This window comes from Castor canadensis, chromosome 4, assembly GCF_047511655.1.
Source record: "Castor canadensis chromosome 4, mCasCan1.hap1v2, whole genome shotgun sequence".
In the NCBI taxonomy this organism is placed as follows: domain Eukaryota; kingdom Metazoa; phylum Chordata; class Mammalia; order Rodentia; family Castoridae; genus Castor; species Castor canadensis.
The window spans coordinates 103,563,463-103,586,215 of NC_133389.1; the positions used below are offsets into that span (position 1 = coordinate 103,563,463).

A 22,753-nucleotide genomic window follows, 5' to 3' on the forward strand; every position below is an offset into this window, starting at 1 on the left:
GTAGTAATAGATTTGACGTTGGCAATTGATGCTGTGAAAATATAATTCAGAGGAAGTAAATTTATCCATAATTGACCCCAATTGTGTGATTTAAAGTATGGCACAATTTAAGAGTAAATTTCATATCTTGATTTTCATACCCCTCCCACACACACACACTGCTTTCTGCCTTTTCTTACCTATGTTCTCTGCAAAAAGTAACCTTTGTCACAAATTAGTTTCACAATTTACAATTAACTACAAATAATGATCTCCATACAGATGTATAATTTACATACACTTAACTTTTTTACAGATACATTTCATTGTTAACACATTATTTTTAAATAAAAAGCACATGGTGGGCAGTATCTCATCAGGACACTACTCTCTGGTCCACAGGACCCAAGGCCTAGCCATCTAGTTTGTTTTAGTCATCCATCTGGCTGTAAACTCTAATCCAGACTGAGACATTAAGCAAACTAAAGCTCCATAAATTATTTATCATACTTGGCATCTCATTGACCAAAGAAGCTCTGGCATGGTAATGGACCTGAGTGAGCCTTGTTGGTCAGCACCTATCACCTGACCCCAAGAAATATAAATGGTATGGAATAATCCCTACCAAAGGAGGCCCTGAATTTTAAGCTAGAAGACTACCAATAAGGACCAAAAAAAAAAAAATGTTTTTTTAATAGCTAAGGAAATATTCAAAACTGATTAAGAAATTTTACTTAGGTTCAGAAAGTGTTATTATCTCAGAGGAAGTATCTGTGGACTTCAATGTTCTTTTTTTTTTTTTTTTTCATTTTTCTTTTATTATTCATATGTGCGTACAAGGCTTGGTTCATTTCTCCCCCCTGCCCCCACCCCCTCCCTTACCACCCACTCCACCCCCTCCCGCTCCCCCCCTCAATACCCAGCAGAAACTATTTTGCCCTTATCTCTAATTTTGTTGTAGAGAGAGTATAAGCAATAATAGGAAGGAACAAGGGGTTTTGCTGGTTGAGATAAGGATAGCTATACAGGGCATTGACTCACATTGATTTCCTGTGCGTGGGTGTTACCTTCTAGGTTAATTCTTTTTGATCTAACCTTTTCTCTAGTTCCTGGTCCCCTTTTCCTATTGGCCTCAGTTGCTTTAAGGTATCTGCTTTAGTTTCTCTGCATTAAGGGCAACAAATGCTAGCTAGTTTTTTAGGTGTCTTACCTATCCTCACCCCTCCCTTGTGTGCTCTCGCTTTTATCATGTGCTCATAGTCCAATCCCCTTGTTATGTTTGCCCTTGATCTAATGTCCACATATGAGGGAGAACATACGATTTTTGGTCTTTTGAGCCAGGCTAACCTCACTCAGAATGATGTTCTCCAATTCCATCCATTTACCAGCGAATGATAACATTTTGTTCTTCTTCATGGCTGCATAAAATTCCATTGTGTATAGATACCACATTTTCTTAATCCATTCGTCAGTGGTGGGGCATCTTGGCTGTTTCCATAACTTGGCTATTGTGAATAGTGCCGCAATAAACATGGATGTGCAGGTGCCTCTGGAGTAACAGTCTTTTGGGTATATCCCCAAGAGTGGTATTGCTGGATCAAATGGTAGATTGATGTCCAGCTTTTTAAGTAGCCTCCAAATTTTTTTCCAGAGTGGTTGTACTAGTCTACATTCCCACCAACAGTGTAAGAGGGTTCCTTTTTCCCCGCATCCACGCCAACACCTGTTGTTGGTGGTGTTGCTGATGATGGCTATTCTAACAGGGGTGAGGTGGAATCTTAGTGTGGTTTTTATTTGCATTTCCTTTATTGCTAGAGATGGTGAGCATTTTTTCCTGTGGTTTCTGGCCATTTGAATTTCTTCTTTTGAGAAAGTTCTGTTTAGTTCACATGCCCATTTCTTTATTGGTTCATTAGTTTTGGGAGAATTTAGTTTTTTAAGTTCCCTGTATATTCTGGTTATCAGTCCTTTGTCTGATGTATAATTGGCAAATATTTTCTCCCACTCTGTGGGTGTTCTCTTTAGTTTAGAGACCATTTCTTTTGATGAACAGAAGCTTTTTAGTTTTATGAGGTCCCATTTATCTATGCTATCTCTTAGTTGCTGTGCTGCTGGGGTTTCATTGAGAAAGTTCTTACCTATACCTACTAACTCCAGAGTATTTCCTACTCTTTCTTGTATCAACTTAAGAGTTTGGGGTCTGATATTAAGATCCTTGATCCATTTTGAGTAAATCTTGGTATAGGGTGATATACATGGATCTAGTTTCAGTTTTTTGCAGACTGCTAACCAGTTTTCCCAGCAGTTTTTGTTGAAGAGGCTGCTATTTCTCCATCGTATATTTTTAGCTCCTTTGTCAAAGATAAGTTGCTCATAGTTGTGTGGCTTCATATCTGGATCCTCTATTCTGTTCCACTGGTCTTCATGTCTGTTTTTGTGCCAGTACCATGCTGTTTTTATTGTTATTGCTTTGTAATATAGTTTGAAGTCAGGTATTGTGATACCTCCTGCATTGTTCTTTTGACTGAGTATTGCCTTGGCTATTCGTGGCCTCTTGTGTTTCCATATAAATTTCACAGTAGATTTTTCAATCTCTTTAATGAATGTCATTGGAATTTTGATGGAATTGCATTAAACATGTAGATTACTTTTGGGAGTATGGACATTTTTACTATGTTGATTCTACCAATCCATGAGCATGGGAGATCTCTCCACTTTCTATAGTCTTCCTCAATCTCTTTCTTCAGAAGTGTATAGTTTTCCTTGTAGAGGTCTTTCACCTCTTTTGTTAGGTTTACACCTAGGTATTTGATTTTTTTTGAGGCTATTGTAAATGGAATTGTTTTCATACATTCTTTTTCCGTTTGCTCATTGTTAGTGTATAGAAATGCTAATGATTTTTCTATGTTGATTTTATATCCTGCTACCTTGCTATAGCTATTGATGATGTCTAGAAGCTTCTGAGTAGAGTTTTTTGGGTCTTTAAGGTATAGGATCATGTCGTCTGCAAATAGGGATATTTTGACAGTTTCTTTACCTATTTGTATTCCTTTTATTCCTTCTTCTTGCCTAATTGCTCTGGCTAGGAATTCCAGTACTATGTTGAATAGGAGTGGAGATAGTGGGCATCCTTGTCTGGTTCCTGATTTTAGAGGGAATGGTTTTAATTTTTCTCCGTTAAGTATAATGCTGGCTGTAGGTTTGTCATATATAGCTTTTATAATGTTGAGGAACTTTCCTTCTATTCCTAGTTTTCTTAGAGCTTTTATCATGAAATGATGTTGGATCTTATCAAAGGCTTTTTCTGCATCTATTGAGATGATCAAGTGGTTTTTGTCTTTGCTTCTGTTAATGTGGTTTATTACGTTTATTGATTTTCGTATGTTGAACCACCCCTGCATCCCTGGGATGAAGCCTACCTGGTCGTGGTGAATAATCTTTTTGATGTGTTGCTGAATTCGATTTGCCATTATTTTGTTGAGGATTTTTGCATCAATGTTCATTAAGGAGATTGGCCTATAGTTCTCCTTTTTGGAGGTGTCTTTGCCTGGTTTTGGGATAAGTGTAATAGTGGCTTCATAAAATGTGTTTGGCAGTTTTCCTTCCCTTTCTATTTCATGGAACAGTTTAAGGAGGGTTGGTATCAGTTCTTCTTTAAAGGTCTGATAGAATTCAGCAGAGAATCCATCAGGTCCTGGACTTTTCTTTTTTGGGAGACTCTTGATTGCTGCTTCAATTTCATTTTGTGTTATAGGTCTATTCAGGTGATTAATTTCCTCTTGGTTCAGTTTTGGATGATCATATGTATCTAGAAATCTGTCCATTTCTTTTAGATTTTCAAATTTATTTGAATATAGGTTCTCAAAGTAGTCTCTGATGATTTCCTGGACTTCCATGTTGTTTGTTGTTATCTCCCCTTTTGCATTCCTGATTCTACTAATTTGGGTTTTTTCTCTCCTCATTTTAGTCAGGTTTGCCAGGGGTCTATCGATCTTGTTTATTTTTTCAAAGAACCAACTTTTTGTTTCATTAATTCTTTGTATGGTTTTTTTGGTTTCTATTTCGTTGATTTCAGCTCTTATTTTTATTATTTCTCTCCTTCTATTTGTTTTGGGATTTGCTTGTTCTTGTTTTTCTAGCAGTTTGAGATGTATCATTAGGTCATTGATTTGGGATCTTTCAATCTTTTTAATATATGCACTCATGGCTATAAACTTTCCTCTCAAGACTGCCTTAGCTGTGTCCCATAGGTTCCGGTAGGTTGTGTTTTCATTTTCATTGACTTCTAGGAACTTTTTAATTTCCTCTTTTATTGCATCGATGATCCATTCTTCATTAAGTAATGAGTTATTTAGTTTCCAGCTGTTTGCATGTTTTTTGTCTTTACTTTTGTTGTTGAGTTCTACTTTTACTGCATTGTGATCAGATAGTATGCATGGTATTATTTCTATTTTCTTATATTTGCTGAGGCTTGCTTTGTGCCCTAGGATATGATCTATTTTGGAGAAGGTTCCATGGGCTGCTGAGAAGAATGTATATTGTGTAGAGGTTGGATGAAATGTTCTGTAGACATCTACTAGGTCCACTTGATCTATTGCATATTTTAGATCTTGGATTTCTTTATTGATTTTTTGTTTGGATGACCTATCTATTGATGATAATGGGGTGTTAAAGTCTCCCACAACCACTGTGTTGGCGTTTATATATGCTTTTAGGTCTTTCAGGGTATGTTTGATGAAGTTGGGTGCGTTGACATTGGGTGCGTACAGATTGATGATTATTATTTCCTTTTGGTCTATTTCCCCTTTTATTAGTATGGAATGCCCTTCTTTATCTCGTTTGATCAATGTAGGTTTGAAGTCTACTTTGTCAGAGATAAGTATTGCTACTCCTGCTTGTTTTCGGGGGCCATTGGCTTGGTAAATCTTCTTCCAGCCTTTCATCCTAAGCATATGCTTATTTCTGTCAGTGAGATGAGTCTCCTGTAAGCAACAAATTGTTGGATCTTCTTTTTTAATCCATTTTGTCAAACGGTGTCTTTTGATGGGTGAATTAAGTCCATTAACATTAAGTGTTAGTACTGATAGGTATGTGGTGATTCCTGCCATTTAGTTATCTTAGTTGTTTGAAGGTTTGATTGTGTGTACCTAACTTGATGTTACTCTCTACTGTCTTGCTTTTTCTTATCCTGTGGTTTGGTGCTGCCTGCCTTTTCATGGTTAAGTTGGGTGTCACTTTCTGTGTGCAGGATCCCTTGCAGAATCTTTTGTAATGGTGGCTTTGTGGTCACATATTGTTTTCGTTTCTGCTTATCATGGAAGACTTTTATTGCTCCATCTATTTTGAATGATAGCTTTGCTGGGTAGAGTATCCTGGGGTTGAAGTTACTTTCATTCAGTGCCCGGAAGATCTCACCCCACGCTCTTCTTGCTTTTAATGTTTCTGTTGAGAAGTCTGCTGTGATTTTGATGGGTTTACCTTTGTATGTTACTTGTTTTTTCTGTCTTGCAGCCTTCAATGTTCTTTCCTTAGTTTCTGAACTTGTTGTTTTAATGATGATATGTCGTGGAGTAGTTCTATTTTGATCTGGTCTGTTTGGTGTCCTGGAGGCCTCTTGCATTTGTATGGGAATATCTTTCTCTAGATTTGGGAAATTTTCCGTTATTATTTTGTTGAATATATTACGCATTCCCTTCGCTTGCACCTCTTCTCCTTCTTCGATGCCCATGATTCTCAAGTTTGGTCTTTTGATGGAGTCAGTGAGTTCTTGCATTTTCTTTTCACAGGTCTTGAGTTGTTTAATTAATAGTTCTTCGGTTTTTCCTTTAATTACCATTTCATCTTCAAGTTCTGAGATTCTGTCTTCTGTTTGTTCTATTCTGCTGGATTGGCCTTCCGTTTTGTTTTGCAGTTCTGTTTCGTTCTTTTTTCTGAGGTTTTCCATATCCTGGCTGTTTTCTTCTTTATTGTTGTCTATTTTTGTCCTGAGTTCATTTATCCATTTATTCATTGTGTTCTCTCTTTCACTTTGGTGTTTATACAGTGCTTCTATGGTTTCCTTTATTTCTTCTTTTGCTTTTTCAAATTCTCTATTTTTATTGTCTTGGAATTTCTTGAGTGTCTCCTGTACATTTTGGTTGACCCTATCCAGTATCATCTCTATAAAATTCTCATTGAGTACTTGTAGTATGTCTTCTTTTAAATTATTCTTGTAGGCTTCATTGGGTCCTTTGGCATAGTTTATCTTCATTTTGTTGGAGTCTGGCTCTGAGTTTCTGTTCTCTTCATTCCCCTCTGGTTCCTGTACTAATTTTTTGCTGTGGGGAAACTGGTTTCCTTGTTTTTTCTGTCTTCCTGTCATTGTCCTTGGTGTTGTTACTGTCCCTGTACTGTGTGTAATTAAGTATTTTCTAGCTTGTAATAATAACAATGGTAATATTGAGAATGGAAGAGTGAGCTGAGATGGAAAGCAAGAAGTTAAAGAAAAGGGGAAAACAAATATACAGACAAGAGGGAGAAAACAGAACAAGGTATCAGACAAGAGAGTTTCAAAGGTATAAACAGGGAGTGTTAGTGTACTAATCGACAGTAAGCTGGTCCGCGTCTTCCCAAGCCGTATGGGCGCCGGCCACTGGCGGCCCCGGGGGCCCTCCTCGGTTCTCCGTTTAACGTGAAGTGGAGATTCTCTGCGCCGGCTGGAGATGTGGAGGGGTCAAAGTTATGCCTTTTCTCAGTGATTATGCCTGCAAAGTGTGTCTCCAGCGTCTCTCCACGATTTCACTATAGGAGAGTCGCTTTCTTCTTCCTACCTCTAGCCGCCATCTTAAGCTGTCGACTTCAATGTTCTTAATCCATACTTTAAGAAAATACCATCTACCTTCAAGTTGTCATAAAAATGTAGCCACTTATTGGGGGATAGTCAAATTATTTGGGACCCTGGTGGGTGTTTGTCTATGTATAGTTTGGGCCATTGCTGGGGTCTATAAGGATTATTTCTTAAAAGAGATCATAGACTGATATTTTACTTGGACTTTTCTATGTTCTTAGTGTCCTACTAAAAGACTTCTGTTGTGTTAACACTCTGAATTTCTGCCATACTACTAATAATACCTAGCTATTTTTAGCATAACTTTAGCTTCCAGGTAAAACTAGTTTGCTGAAGTTTTACTACTGTTTGGGCTACATTTACTTTGTGAAAATAATCACTGTGGTCATTATGAGTGTCTAATAATTTTGCTAATATAATAAATGATGTGAGTGCTCTTCCCATACACTTTTGGATCCTCTTGCCATTTTGAACATGTCAACCTTCCAAAGGCTGGCCCCTGCATCTTGCTGGAAGCTACTGGGAAAAGACTTTAAGCAATGACTGACAGGTGTTGGCATATAAATACTTATGCAGCTTCCTTGCCCTGGCTTAGGCAAAGCTAAGGCTTGTGTGTTGCACCATTTGCTAGAGTTTTCCCCATGGGATTAAGCTTAACTTGGCCTCCATAATAGCTGTTTTAGCTGCTTGTGCTTCACTTATCACATGCCACACTCCTTTGCCTGTTACACTGGACCTCCCAAATTACGTATAATCATTCCTTGTTTCACAGTCAGCTTCTGGAGGAATCTCAGCTAACACAGATGGTGTTTATTTTATAATCTTACAATAAATTGTTTAGAAAAAACTGACTGCTATAGGAATGATTGCCTTGAATTTTATAAGTTCTTAAAATATTTAGTATGATAAATCCCTTTCGTGTTTTTGTGATCCAAAACTATTAAAATTACTAGCCAACAAATGCCAGTAAAAATTAGTAAGGGTATGTGAGTGAAAGGGTCTTGAATGGTTACCTTTTTATTAAAATTCTAAATATGACCTTAAAATACTAAAATCAGTATAAGTAGTAAAAATCTTAGCACTGGAGGTGAGGAAAAAGCATTTTAGCAAAAAAAAAAAAAAAAAGTACACATAAATACATACATACATACATACTGTGTATGTATGTCTAACAAAGATTACTCAGACCTCTGGTTACAACTAGTACAAATCCTACTGCCCTTAAAATACCCAAATATAAATGTGTAGGGGCAGTTAAAATACTAAAGAATTGAAAATAAATATGGTAAGAAGATCCTTAAACACTAAAAGCTTAATGTTCTGAGAACATCATGTACCAAATAAGCTAATAAAACACTTAATAGCTACCTTGATAATAAAAGAAGATATGATAAAATGGGCAAATGAATATTAAGAATAATCTAACAATACTACAAGCATTAGAATGAAATCCATTTCAGCACACCAAAAACTAATTTTAAAAAGCAATATTTGAAGGCCAGAAGTGGTCACAGAGCACTCAGTCTTAGAGTAAAAGAAGACATGTGTCTATTCTTAAGGATGGATATAAGGAGATGGCTGAGAGTGTAGCCCTTTTGGAGCAAATAGGCCCCTTCTCTTGATCTGTGGAGAAAGTACAGGACAAAAGCCTAGTCACTGGTGATAGCTCAGTTTTGGAAGCCCAGGCCAATACCAGGGTAAGGTGAGAGAAGGGGGTGGGGAGAAAGGAAAAAAGACACCCCCTCTGAAAGAACAGGAAAAGATCATCCCACCTCAGGGGCTCCAGCTGCATTTCTTTTCTTCATTTAGGTAACTTTTTTTTTTTACATAAAAAAAAAACTTTTTTTTTTTATTATTCATATGTGCATACAAGGCTTGGGTCATTTCTCCCCCCTGCCCCCACTCCCTCCCTTACCACTCACTCCACCCCCTCCCTCTCCCCCCCACCCCCTCAATACCCAGCAGAAACTATTTTGATCTTATTTCTAATTTTGTTGTAGAGAGAGTATAAGCAATAATAGGAAGGAACAAGGGTTTTTGCTGGTTGAGATAAGGATAGCTGTATAGGGCATTGACTCACATTGATTTCCTGTGCGTGTTTTAGGTAACTTTTTATAAAAGCTCATGATACATGGTTCATGTGGAAATGTCACAACAAAACCCCCTGAATAACTCATATACTAATTAAAAACTTTTTAAAAAACTTATGATAGACATGTAAATATGAAACAGAAAGGTAAACTCAGAAGCATTAGCTATACTAAAGAACCTATAATAGCATTTAAAACCTTTTATGGAAAGTTTGCCTTATATCTCCACAAGTCTAATCTATCTCAGCCTACTTTTCCTCAAAACACCACCAGTGTGAGATAAATTCAACATAATTTATTTTTGCTCTTTTGCTCAGCTCGACCAGTTTTGTCTGTATCACAGTTTGAGAAATTACCATGTACTTTTCCAAAATGCTTTTTTAAATAATCGTGATGTTCTATATTTCAAGTAATTCCAAAACCAATATAATATAGTGATTAGGAACATAATGTCTTGGAGTCGTAAGTCTGTTTCCCATCCTGGCTCTGCCACTTAATAGCTGTGCAACCTAGAGCATTACACTTCAGCTCTTTCCTTTGATTCCTCATCTGGTCAGTAGAGACGATCAGAATATTTCCCTGCAAATACGATGTTCAATATATATTAATTTTTTCATGTATAATGACGGTACATTCTTGGTAGGATTATAATTTATAAAATGATTGCAGTTTATAACTATTATACGTAATAATGATTATGGGGAAAATGTATCCTAATTACAGACTACTGACTTCAAAAATGAATGTTAGAAACACAACCCATTTGTGAGGCAAAGACAACAATTTTACTTATTTTGCCATACTACTATATTTTTTGCAAGGTGAAAAGAAAGTAAATGTTATTCTTAGTATGTACTAATATACACTTTGTCATTTTGTGTAATCCACAAACAGTTCTACTAGGTATAAGTAATAGCTTTTTCAAATAAGGAAGCTGAAATTTCAAAAAGGTCTAATTTTATCTGGACAGTAGAGCTGTTAGAAGATAGCTTGTGTCTTGTGCTATCCCTGTCTTACTATAATGGGGAGGTTCAAAATACATAACTGGGATGACACAGGCACCAGTCAATCTCGAAATAGATGCCAGAGTCACAGAGGAGCCATGCTGTACCACATATTAACCTCCTTAGCAAACATGTAGGCATCTTGGTGGAGGAGGGGTCCCTAGAGAAGAGGACATGTGGAGAGCTTAAAGCAGGGACCATTTTCCAACCAGTATGATATTTTATATACTTAATTATATACTTTTATATTTTAAGAACAATTTTCAAGCTAAACACTACTAAGAAATTCTTCCTTGTGGTTTCTGCCAAACTATTATTATATAAGTATATGATCTCCCAGTTACATAGATTGATTGATTGAGCACCAGTTAATATAGACTACCTTCATACTCAGCCATTTTAAAGCCATTAATTTACAAAATTGAGGAAGAAAGCTCACATTCCTGTATTACGCACAAAATATTTATTAGTCTATCTTAAATACCGCTAAATACTGTAATTTGCTTGTTTTGCAAATGTGAATTTGCTCAGATGTAACACCCTCGTTACATATTCTCTATCCAAATCTAAGAAGAACAAAGTAAGATTGAATTTTACCTAATAATCTACATATTATTTGCTCAAATTATTTGAATTGCAGACTTAGGCAATTGATATAGTTTCTAAATATAGCATAGAAGTTTTAATTGAACAGGTTAATTCTAATACTGTCAGTTTGAACCTTATGAAATTACCAATACTTGACCTTATTATACATTAAAAAGGGCAATCTCACCTGGCTCAACCCTGAACAGAGGCAAACATTGCCAAAATTTTGACTCATTACTTTCAGGTAATTTGTTTTTATTATTTTCTCTAATATGAGCCAAATATTTCATTTTATTTTTGCTTCACTTGCTAGTAGTTAGGTGTTTTCTGTAGTAAGCAGCCAATAATTAGATTTTTTTAGATATTTTATATTATTTTACTGAAAATCCATCATACTGTTTCACTTTCATGTATTGATTTCATCATTTCCTGAAGCAAGTTAAAATTCTATGTTATATGTGTTTATATAGAGTCCATTTTATTGTACACAATATCTGTAACAGTATCTGCAGCTATATTAAGCTAAGAATTCACTAGAAAAGTAGGCATTGTAAATGGCAGCAACATAGGAAGCATTTAATATTTGATTAATTTTAAGTGCATTTAAAGCAATTAGCTAGAGGTGACTTGAGTCATATAGACCAAAATGGCTGAAAATGTTTTGGTTTAAACATTCTAATACTTCTGTACATACTCATTTCAGTTCTTTGTAAACATAGAGAGATTGAGTGTGTATCTGGAAATACTTCACATTTTATTTTTGTAGATTTTGAATTGTTACCTATAAAATCTAAAATGATCTTACATTTATTTTTTTATATCCTACCAAAAAACTTGACACCATAATCCTCTAAACTTAAAAAAGAAAAATCTGATAAGGAAGAGTAATTTGGAAGCTCTTTATGGTTGCACTCGCTTATAGTCATGTCATTTTTTATTTGCTCAGTTATCTATCATCAAGTCAATAATGACCTCATCTTTTTAATTCCTATAGATAATTTGTGCAATCCAGACATCTTTTTCTATTTGTAAGGATTTTGCTCTTGCATCAATATGTTATTTTCTTTATCAAAACTCTTCATTCTTGGTAGAGTGGTATAGTGAGCTTTTCTTGGTAGAATATAAAATACTGTTCTCTTTTGGTTAAAGATAGCTATTTCCAGAAATGATAAGATCAGGCATTACTGCTGGCTCACTGAATTCCTCACATAATATGATTTCATTTGCTCTTATGAGTGTCTGCACCAAAATATCTGCAGAAAGTCAGAGCCTAGTGTTTCCCCCAAGAGCTGGCTGTGGTCACACTAACCTACCTGCTTTTCCAGCACCACTGAGGATAATTTCATGCTCTGTTTAGCATATGCCTTTTTTCTGCTTCCCATCTTATTATTTCAACATGTTCACATGCTAGGACTTCTCCACTTCCTTGTACAATGTTCTCAAATCTCTCCCTGCCATTTTTTGTGCCTATTAGAAACTATGATAGATTACATTTGGATTATATAGGAAATTTTCTTTCTTTTTCACTTTCCTTTCTTTTACAGCTTAAAATTTCCCCCAGGATGTAACTACTCACTGTTTTTTGGTCATTTGTGCTGCCTAAAAAACAGTCTTTTCTCTTGAAGATTTATTTCCACTAATGGAAACTTTTTATTTTGGAGTTTTGATTTTTTTGTTGAGCTCCCTGTATATTCTGATTTTTAATTCCTTGTCAAATGTATAACTGGCAAGAATTTTCTTCCATTCTGAGGGCTGTTGCTTCAGTTTGGTGATGGTTTTGTTTTTGATAATTCAAAAAATCACTTTGGCTGTAGCACACATTGTATGAAAAGGTTATACATTATATCATATACATAGTGGAAAGACCAGCTTTACATTCTATAGGACATTTTTAAACATCTTGTAGCATAAATTTGGTCTCTGCATATAAGCATTTTATATGCTTCTTTTAATAATCTATTACAACATTTTGAATCTGTTCCCTTAAAAAATACTCTGAGAGCAATTTTCAATGTATATGCAAGTACTTAAAGATTGTATGTACTTAAAATTTTTCTGTAAGTTAATTCAATTTTATCTTCCTTCTAATTAGCTTTCCCTCACATTAGTCTTAATTAACAAGTGCTAATTAATGAATTAGTCTAACAAATGTTATTAATTTTGTAACTTCCTGATTTTTATTTTTAAATAAGCAGAGTCTTCCAAAAATACCTTTTCTATCTTGTGATTATTTTCTGCTTTAGTTCTACAAATGTCCCAGTAATTTTCTCATTTCAATATAGTATAATCATTTTTGACTTTTTATTATCTTTGCTACTATCATAAAAATAAAGTACTATAGTTTATATTCCAGACCTGGAATTCTTTTTAGGCATGTATGTATATTTATAACAGCTAAATAAATTTGTCTTAGTAATACTGTTTTTCTTGGGGATCATAATGTTTTGTGTGTCCAGGGCCCAAGAATATCAAAGCACCATTAAAATACTTGAAAATATGTGATTTTTGTTCATAAAAACAATGGTCTCTCTCTTTTTCATCATGTATCTCGCTTTCTCTTTCTTACTTAGGATCATAAGCCTATTTTATCACACCACATTGCCCAGGCTGAACTCAAACGTGGGCTTCTAAGACTAGCTGAGATCATAGGCATGTGCCACAACAGCAGGCTACATTTTTTTTTTAATTTTGAAATTTGTAAAATATGTTAGTTAATAGATCGCTAACTGGTACAAACAAAAAGCCTGCATTTTTCTCTATTGCTTTAGATTTTTTTTAATTCACAATATCCTATTACATGATTTTTTTTTTCTGTTTCCTAATTTGTTTTTTTTTTCTTTTATTATTCATATGTGCATACAAGGCTTGGTTCATTTCTCCCCCCTGCCCCCACCCCCTCCCTTACCACCCACTCCACCCCCTCCCGCTCCCCCCCCCAATACCCAGCAGAAAATATTTTCCCCTTATCTCTAATTTTGTTGTAGAGACAGTATAAGCATTAATAGGAAGGAACAAGGGGTTTTGCTGGTTGAGATAAGGATAGCTATACAGGGCATTGACTCACATTGATTTCCTGTGCGTGGGTGTTACCTTCTAGGTTAATTCTTTTTGATCTAACCTTTTCTCTAGTACCTGTTCCCCTTTTCCTATTGGCCTCAGTTGCTTTTAAGGTATCTGCTTTAGTTTCTCTGCATTAAGGGCAACAAATGCTAGCTAGTTTTTTAGGTGTCTTACCTATCCTCACCCCTCCCTTGTGTGCTCTCGCGTTTATCATGTGCTCATAGTCTGCCCTTGATCTAATGTCCACATATGAGGGAGAACATACGATTTTTGATCTTTTGGGCCAGGCTAACCTCACTCAGAATGATGTTCTCCAGTTCCATCCATTTACCAGCGAATGATAACATTTCGTTCTTCTTCATGGCTGCATAGAATTCCATTGTGTATAGATACCACATTTTCTTAATCCATTCGTCTGTGCTGGGGCATCTTGGCTGTTTCCATAACTTGGCTATTGTGAATAGTGCCGCAATAAACATGGATGTGCAGGTGCCTCTGGAGTAACAGTCTTTTGGGTATATCCCCAAGAGTGGTATTACTGGATCAAATGGTAGATCGATGTCCAGCTTTTTAAGTAGCCTCCAAATTTTTTTCCAGAGTGGTTGTACTAGTTTACATTCCCACCAACAGTGTAAGAGGGGTCCTTTTTCCCCGCATCCTCGCCAACACCTGTTGTTGGCGGTGTTGCTGATGATGGCTATTCTAACAGGGGTGAGGTGGAATCTTAGCGTGGTTTTAATTTGCATTTCCTTTATTGCTAGAGATGGTGAGCATTTTTTCATGTGTTTTCTGGCCATTTGAATTTCTTCTTTTGAGAAAGTTCTGTTTAGTTCACTTGCCCATTTCTTTATTGGTTCATTAGTTTTGGGAGAATTTAGTTTTTTAAGTTCCCTGTATATTCTGGTTATCAGTCCTTTGTCTGATGTATAATTGGCAAATATTTTCTCCCACTCTGTGGGTGTTCTCTTCAGTTTAGAGACCATTTCTTTTGATGAACAGAAGCTTTTTAGTTTTATGAGGTCCCATTTATCTATGCTATCTCTTAGTTGCTGTGCTGCTGGGGTTTCATTGAGAAAGTTCTTACCTATACCTACTAACTCCAGAGTATTTCCTACTCTTTCTTGTATCAACTTAAGAGTTTGGGGTCTGATATTAAGATCCTTGATCCATTTTGAGTTAATCTTGGTATAGGGTGATATACACCTATTACATGATTATAATTTCTTTTTATACCTCCAAAAGGGGGCTGTATACCTTTGGTGTTTAGTTTATGGATTTTTTTTTCAAAGCATTCTTCTCATTTGCTCCTACAGTTTCTAGTGATTACTAATCATAGATTCACAAAACTCATCAAGTTGAAAGGGACCTTCGAGCTTACCATGATCCAGAGAGCTCAAGTATGCCCTCTGATGTGTGCATCTTTGGTTGGTAACTCTATCACCTATTCAGCAACTCTTATCTATGTTTCACCATAATCCTAAATATAAAACCAGCAGTAGTTGTCACTGTTGTTTGTTTTCTTTCCTTCCTTTTTTCTTCTCTGTAAAACTTTCTGTCATTGAAAGAATATTTAATTTCTAGCATTCTAGAAATGTAAATGACTCCCATTGGTGATCACAATAAAAAATGAAAGGATATGATGTTTGACTAAAGAATATAGAGGTAGCCAGGTGAGGTGGCACATCCCTGTAATTGTAACTACTCTGGAAGCAGAGGAAGGAGGATCTCAAGTTTGAGGACAGCCTGGGCAAAGTTAGCAAACCCTATCCCAAAAACAAAATGCAAAAAAAAAAAAAAAAAAAGTGAGGGTAAGTATAGAGGTTTGTCCCATGTGGTAGAGCACTTGTCTAGCATGTGTGAGGCCCTGGGTTCAGTCCCTAGGATAGATAGATAGACAGACAGATAGATAGATAGCTGCTAGAAACAAAGTGGGTAAATTTAATTAAACTATATTATATGCATGTTGTAACTATCACAGTGAAACCCCCTTGTACAATTAATTTATGCTAATAAAAAGGTAAAAATATTTTTAATTTTAAAAAAATGGAGGTGATGTCAGTGATAGTAACTTTTTAAGGAAGCCATGTAAAAGAGACAAGATGCTGCTGTGGGAAAGTAAACCTAGGATATTAAACTATACGCCAGTGGTAACAGTGAGGAGGGATGTGCTAGTAGAAATGTGCAAGAGAAACCACTGAGTCAGGACTCAAGCAGCCAGAAACACAATCTAAGAAGACATGAAAATAGCATAAACCTAATCCTAGTTATAAACTTCTAACAGTGTCAACATTTGAATACAAGATCGTAATATAGCATATATAATATATTGTTTCCAAAAGTAAAGTAGCTTTATAAGTATTTTTGTGACATATTACAGAAGAAAGTCTTGAAAGTTTCCAGCAAGCATGAAAGAATAAAGGGAAATAACTACTAAAAGTTAAGATGTATGAGTTGTCATTGATCACATCTTTAGGTTGCTACTTATTTTGCAATTTCTGTTTTAGTGAATATAAACTTATTAATATAGGCATTCTTGTTTACATGATCTCAGGCTTCCAATCCTGTTTTTTTTCTGCAATATATTCATTTTCTCAAATTTGAGTTCTTAATCCATAATAGTTTTTAAAACTTTATTTTTGAGGTCAGGGAAAGACTATACAGAATTAAAGTAATCAATGAGCTACCAGCCCATTCATTGGGTCCCAGCCTTTTTAATTGTCCCAACCTCAATCATTGTCTCTATCAACAAGCCCTATAAGATAACAAAGCTGAGGTTGGGTTTATTATTGCCAGAATGTTACTATACATGATCTTGCTACAGTGTTTGGCAAAACATTGCACTTCTATTTTTCTGAAAGAGCTCTAAAAGCACTTGCATATGATCATACACAAAAATCACTAGCATTCCCCCAAGTAATATATTTAATAAAGATGGATGGAAGTAAATTTACTATCAGACCTGTGAGTAGTGATGCATACCAACACTTGGGAAGCTAAGGCAGGAGGACCACAAGTTTGAGAACAGCCTGGGCTCCATAGTAATACCTTGTCTCCATTTAAAAAAAAAAAAAGAAGAAGAAGAAAAAGAAAAACAAAAAGGTGGACTATCTGAAACAAATTGATTATTCTAACTCAGGGGAGATACCCTGTCCATATTAATGGGCATTTTTAAGAAAATGCCATTGGGGGGAAAAATGGTCAAAAATATTATTTTTCTTTCTCCAATGAAAATATTTCATTTACTGTTAGTTCTTTGAATAGCCTGGATATTGTCAACTTTAATAGAAAAATCTTCAGTTTCTTTGTACTTAAATATAACATCTTACTGAAGTCAGATCATCAATAAGTTGCAAGAGGGCTAAAGACCAGGCTTAATTTGGTGGACAACATTGAATTACCTTTGAGTCTGTTTTTGAAAGTGATTTGAGTATTCCTACTTAGGGAGTCTTCTGCTCTTTGTCACAAAAAAAAATAGTTACATTAAAATCATAAACAGTAACGCAAGGTCCATTACAAGAGTGATTTGGAGGAAATATACTAATGGTCTTAACTGGTGCTGAGCGTTGGCTTGAATATGTTCAAGCTAAAATTATTCTCTGACATTGAGAAAACAAATCTTCCATGCATTGCAGGGTTAGAGTTCTTTTTCATGCTGAAGAAATTTGGAATCTTTTAAAAAAGAAATATAGGCTAAAATATTTTTAATTATTTGAATGTTTGATTTCTGTTGAAATAAAAATCTGTGAGGTTTCATTTTATAATTCCTTACTCTGATCTGTTTCCATTCTACTGTGTATAATATTTGTGAATTCAAATTTTTTTAAGTTGTCAGATGAGAGTGAATGAAATCCTAGGTGCTATGAAAGTTGCATACTTGATGCTATGAAAATGATCACCTATGAAAATTGATGCTTAGAAACAGTCAGATAACTTAGGGAAGTGAGCATAATTTCTTCCTCTAGAAATTGCCCAATTTTAAAATTGGGAGTGCGGTAATATTTTTAGAAGGCACATTTTTCATAAGAGAATTGAAAATATGCTAAACCCACAAGTTTATATTTCAGGATTAAGTCATTTAATTTATCTTAATATGATTAGGCATATACAGCATTATATTCAGAAACAAGAATAAGGTTTTTAAGAGAAATTCTTAGCATCACAGAGGCTTTATTATTTAAATTGCACAGAAATAAGTAGGATGTGTGTAAAGCTAAATGGAGACTCAAATTCATCTATTTTTGTGAGGAAGAACAAAAGTTGAAAGTGGAACATTAAGCATTCTCTTTGCAGATGGGAAACCTGGAACACTTTGCAGATGGGCACAGGGTGTAAAACAGAAATTTATACAAAGATTTATTAGTAAAGCTTTCAGAGATAGTGGAGATTGTAAATTATTGAATGGGTCTTTCAAGGAGTCCCATAGTTAATTGTTGACTTTTTGAGTGTGAAACTCAGTTCTACCAGTTGTTACCTATGGAAGCATGGACAAAATCTTTTAGTCACTCTGTTCCTCAGTTTCCTTGACTGTAAATGTAGCAGATAATAGCACTTACTTATGATTTTTGTGAGGATTAAACTAATAATACCACTTAGAATTTCGAACTCAATAAATGTTAGCTAGTTTTGCTGAATTGAAAGGCATAGTTTTAGCAATTTATATGACAGACATTGGCAACGCTTACACTTATTCAGAAGCTGGTATTTTTAGTAATTAAAGAGTAATGTGATAGATTGAACTCTTCATGATGTATTGTGCGTGATTTACAGAATTATTAGTTCCTATTAAAATATATGGGGAATAATCAACTTTAGTCACAAGCAGTAGATTCAATTTAACATACAGAACACCTGAGATCATTAGGAGTTTGTTCATATAAAAAGAAAACTTTATTAGTTGCACTTCCAAACTGGATAAGGAAGATAAGAGCTAAAGTGCAGTCGTCTTTTCAGATTCAGTAGTTACTCACCATTGTTGTTATGTATAGGAAAGTCTCAAATACCTCTGTTTATTAGAATTTTTTTCAGAAGCAATTTTAAGGGATATATGTATATGAATATATTATTTTTATTGCAAAGTATTTCTGAACCTTTCTATAAGAATTTTCAAAACTAAAATGTTAATAGCCTATTTAATGTTACCTTTAGTATGTGTTCTTAAAGGAAATGATTCAAAACTTTTTGTAAAAAAAATCTTGATTATGTATATAGACAGAGGAAAGCTTCCCCACTTCCTACCCTAACTGAGTTAATTTAAATTTTTTAATTAGAGACATTTAGGGCATGTTTCTAGTTCTATATGAACTAGAATATAATCTATTTTCCTCTTATTTACCCCAAGTATTTTTTTATTATCTACTCAGTTATTTAAGAGGATTGCAAAGCTTATAAATATGTACTATAAAACATTATTTTAGTTTGTCTATATTGATTTATTGTTGAAGTACTGTACTCTATGTTCAAAATTCAGTCCTAACCTAGTAGGTCTCGAGTTATCTTTAAAGATTAGAAATATAGTCTTAAAATAAAACTGAAGAAGATTTTTCATAAATGCTAGTAATGACAGTCTAGTGATAGTGTTCATAAATGCTCAGAGCACTGTTTTACAGAAGCAGTAGACCTGCTTTATAATCACCAAGGATGACTGTAAAAATTGGACAATCTATGACCTCAGCCTTACTCTGAATGAGAATTTCTGGGCATGACATCTGGGTTCTACATTTTAAACTACTATATTCAGTCCTTCAGTACATTATAGTTTTTGAGAATCCTTGCAACTACCAATTACATTATGCTTGACCCATGTAATCTAATATATTACATGGATGTTGAAGTATGTTTGTGTATATGTTTATGTCATGAAGTCTGTTGTCATTTCATATATTTAGTAGCCAGATTAGCATTTTTCATAGGCAGTATTTTTTGGAAGTTAATGTCTTACTAAGCCAAATAGTTGCTGTGAGATTGTTTCTCAACCAGAAGTAAAGATATCCTTCCTTAATGCACCTCAAAACTGCATAAGCCCTGGCCATGCCTCATAATAATTAAACCAGAATAGCTAAGGAAAAACTAAGTTTTAACATATTTTAAAAGTGTCTCAATTGTTTTTAATGTACATTTACAGCTAAGAAATAGATACATACCCTGATTTCCAAAAGAAACAATGATATAGTTAATTCAAAAATCATTTATATTTAGCTTGAGAACCTGTAGCACTCAAAACCACTTACTCACAGTATGCAACAGAGCATCCAACTCCCGTTTCCCTAACTGCGTTGTTTGGTGATCAGAATCAAGTTCTTCAGACAAAGAATATTTTTCCCTGAATAATCCCCTTGTCTAATAGAGGTACTTTCTCTCAAGAACCTTATTCTGCTAACTTTTCTAGGTTGGTGTAAAGTATTGACTGGGAAGTTTAAGTGAGAAGGGGAATAGAATTTTGGTTTGTTCATGAGAACAGAATGTTTAACTTGATAAGTTTTTGATTCTCATAGCAACTCAAATATAACCAAAAATGTATTTTTAATAATTTTAAATAAATTATTTCTAGGATAGTGCTATCTTAAATAGGACACCAGAATCGATATATCTAAGACCATACTTATTAAAATTTTTCATAACAATTAGGCACCTAGATAAAATTAGTGCTGTAGAATGTATTCAGTCTTGTGACATGGATCCAAATCTATGTTTGACAGAAGTTTCTGATTCTTCTAAAGGGGAAATCTCAATGCTATTGCTATTTGTTTACATACAATATTTTCTATAATGTGTACTTCCCTTTACAAAACCTTATTAAAGAAATCGTGTATTTTGTGATTTCTTTAACAAGAATGTCATTATTTCAATATTTTCTTTTCAAATAAGACAATGCATAATACCAAATTCATATTTTCTTATGACTCTCAGATGAACATTGGAGATGTCCATTACTACATGTGTGAAGTGGATATTGAAAGCTTTATGGTTTACAGACAAGATCTTTAAAAATTAGACACTCAAGGTAAGTAACAACTATAGTCTCAAAAACAATTTCCTTTAAATGGTTAGGGTTACCTGATAGTAATTTGACTTGCTAAAATTATTTATTTTTTATCACTATCCCTGTCTCAGTGACCTCCTAACCACATTCATCATGTTCACACATAATTCTTATTCCTTAACACTACCTGGACATAAAAGTATCATATTTCATTTATAACAAGCAGTTGATATAAAATAATATATTATTATGGATGGGGGAAAACCAACTAAGAAGAATAAAGAAGTGAAGTAGCTTCTGTCAAACCTGTACACACAAACTTAACAAAATACAAGTTGAAAATATAAACAAACACTACAATCAACCACTGTACTGCTCTTTTTACTGTACTCAATCAGTTCCTTTAAGCCTATTAAGAGCCTGTTCTTTACCTATTCCATAAAGCCCTGTCGTAGTTTCATATACTCATTGGATTGTTACCTCTCAATACCAAGCCTCATTTCATTATTTTCTGACTCACCAAAGGATTTTCCTGGCTTAACATGTCCTTTCACTTAGCGTGCTGTGTTCACGACTGCTTCCATGTTTACATGACTAGAATCTGACTATACTTGATAAAATTTAAAGGAAAACATGAGGAGAACAAACCTCATAAACAAACTTTAAATGATGCTATTTGCCACATGGGGACAATGAGCACTAGAGAGTATGGTAGGCTACTATTCAGCTCTAGGATCCTTGCTAGGTGGGAATGGGAGCTCAGAAAATCAAATCGTACGTGTTTTGTTTTGTTCCGTTTTTTCAAAACAAGCCAGAAATTCAGATTTCAAAAATCTGAATTTTTCAATAGCTGCATAACATTTAACCTTTGGGAAGAAAAAAAATCCACTTTTGCTTCTGTGTGAACCAAATAGAACAGTGTAGAGCCTCTGGTGCAGGAGGTTTTTGTTTTATCTTGTTTCCTTTGTTCTGTTTTTCTTTATTCTTCTAGAGCACAAGTACTTGGAATCTATTTTTTCTTCTTAATTTATGGTTAGCAACTTAGTGATTTTCCTAGTTTTTGGTGATAAATATTATGGCCAGGAATGACTTCTCTTGAAAAGATAAATGATATTACTTGTTTCTAATTCTTTTCTCAGTTATACATAGCTCCATATTCTAAATCAGGTACTTCTAGTAAAAATATTTTTAATATAAGGGACTTTTACATAGTGAGAAAATATGGTTAGTCACTCCCAGTTAACTGTACAAAATCATCACTGTTCCATGAAAATCACTTCTTCTTGTATTTGTTTATGTATCTCCTCCCATTTTCCTGACTTTGGCCCACAGGATATCATTTTCATATGATATTCTGAAATATGTATAGTACTGTTCTTTTTGTTTATACTTTCATGTATATATGTATTATAATATATACATGTGATATGCTCATCTCCCAGTTTCAGCAGTTATCCCCCCATGGTTGAATTTCTTTTACCTATCTCTACCCTCCCCATTTATGTACTAAAATTTAAATACTCATAAGTGGTTTTATGCTATGTATTTCATTGTGTTTCCTACTATTTTATTTAACCTTGTGTTTTAATATTTATTTATGTTGCCATGTTTACATTACTTCTGATACATAGTGTTCCCTGGTTGACAGTCACCATGTTTTAACTATACATCTCCCCCAGCAGTAATGTCCTGAATTGACACATTTACATCTCTTAAAACTTTGCCTTACCTCAGGTTACATCTAAAAGGTAAATACCTTGATTAAAAGAATAAGTAAAGAGGGATGGAAGTGGTGGCACATGCCTGTTATCCCATCTTGCAAGGCAGAGACAGTAGGATTGAAGTTTCAGGCCATACTGGGCAAAAGTTAGTAAGACCCCACCTCAAAAACAAGCTGGTTAGTGCATTCTATAATCCTAGCTACATGGGAGGCATGGTAGGAGAATTGCAGTTTGAGACCAGCCTAAGCAGTTAATGAAAGACCCTATTTGAAAAACAAAAAGACTGGGGGCATGTGTGGCCCTTGCCTAGCAAGCAGGAGGCCCTGAGTTCAATCCACAGCATTGCAAAAAAGAAAAAGAAGATACCATGTGCAACAAAGTATTAGGGAAATCATTAGTAGCAATCTGTCTAATGTCCTTTTCATTTTATCTCCAGCATTTGAGCCTTACAGCAGCCATGTGTTATCAGAAGGAAAACTAGCAATATTTCCACTAAGTTAAAGGAA

General features: G+C 34.7%; 1 protein-coding gene and 1 pseudogene across 15 annotated transcripts in view; one reads left to right on the plus strand and one right to left on the minus strand.

Moving 5' to 3' along the window:
* The window catches only part of Mbd5 (methyl-CpG binding domain protein 5), a 384,589-nt gene that overhangs the window by 123,401 nt on the left and 238,435 nt on the right, over positions 1-22,753 (plus strand). For 10 of the 15 annotated variants that reach the window (XM_074070701.1, XM_074070697.1, XM_074070700.1 and 7 more), the window contains one exon: positions 20,454-20,547. The exons of the other annotated variants lie outside the window; for them this stretch is intronic. The gene's annotated coding sequence lies outside the window, so the exon portion shown is untranslated. The remainder of the gene's footprint in view (positions 1-20,453; positions 20,548-22,753) is intronic. 15 annotated transcript variants of the gene reach the window in all.
* LOC141422696 (peroxisomal membrane protein PEX13 pseudogene) overlaps positions 1-22,753 on the minus strand; it is a 92,298-nt pseudogene that overhangs the window by 17,392 nt on the left and 52,153 nt on the right.